Source organism: Penaeus monodon, chromosome 21, assembly GCF_015228065.2.
Source record: "Penaeus monodon isolate SGIC_2016 chromosome 21, NSTDA_Pmon_1, whole genome shotgun sequence".
NCBI lineage: Eukaryota > Metazoa > Arthropoda > Malacostraca > Decapoda > Penaeidae > Penaeus > Penaeus monodon.
In genome coordinates, this window is record NC_051406.1 from 34,699,139 (window position 1) to 34,699,645 (window position 507).

General features: G+C 34.9%; 1 protein-coding gene across 1 annotated transcript in view; it reads right to left on the reverse strand.

The window, feature by feature from the left end:
• LOC119586732 overlaps positions 1-400 on the reverse strand; it is a gene marked incomplete in the record, with an annotated part of 4,969 nt that extends 4,569 nt beyond the window's left edge. Inside the window, 1 exon segment of the mRNA XM_037935459.1 lies at positions 349-400.
• Between the last annotated feature and the right edge of the window lie 107 nt (positions 401-507).

Genomic DNA, 507 nt, shown 5'->3' on the forward strand with positions numbered 1-507 from the left:
CAAAGACACACAATTACCGAAAGAACCATATTGACATGGTAGACTGCGGACTTATAAATTACACCTTTTTTATATTTCTGTTTCTTAAATAGCAATCGTGCAATTATCTTTTTAAAGAAAGGATAAAAAAATAATAAGCAATAAATAAGCAAATGTAATTCCTTACAAACAAAACACTTGGCATTCGTAATGAAAACAGCGAGCGCCAAGATTTCTTTGGAGTGAGTTTCGCACGATAAACTACAAACTTTCAAATTTAATACTTATTGGTACACCCAAAATCCTGAAACTTGTTGAGAAAACAGTGTGACTTTTTGCTAAATATTTTTCTTCTCAATTCCAACTCACATGCCAGCGTAGAAAGTATAAAAAAGTCCACAAAAAAAAAGAGCGTATATCCTCTTCTTTTTTTTTCCCCTTTTTTGGGCGGACACTACCCTCTACCCTGACTTTGGGGAAGGTACTTTTGAAGCCGCGCATTCCCTCTTTTTATCGCTTTTCGTCCTG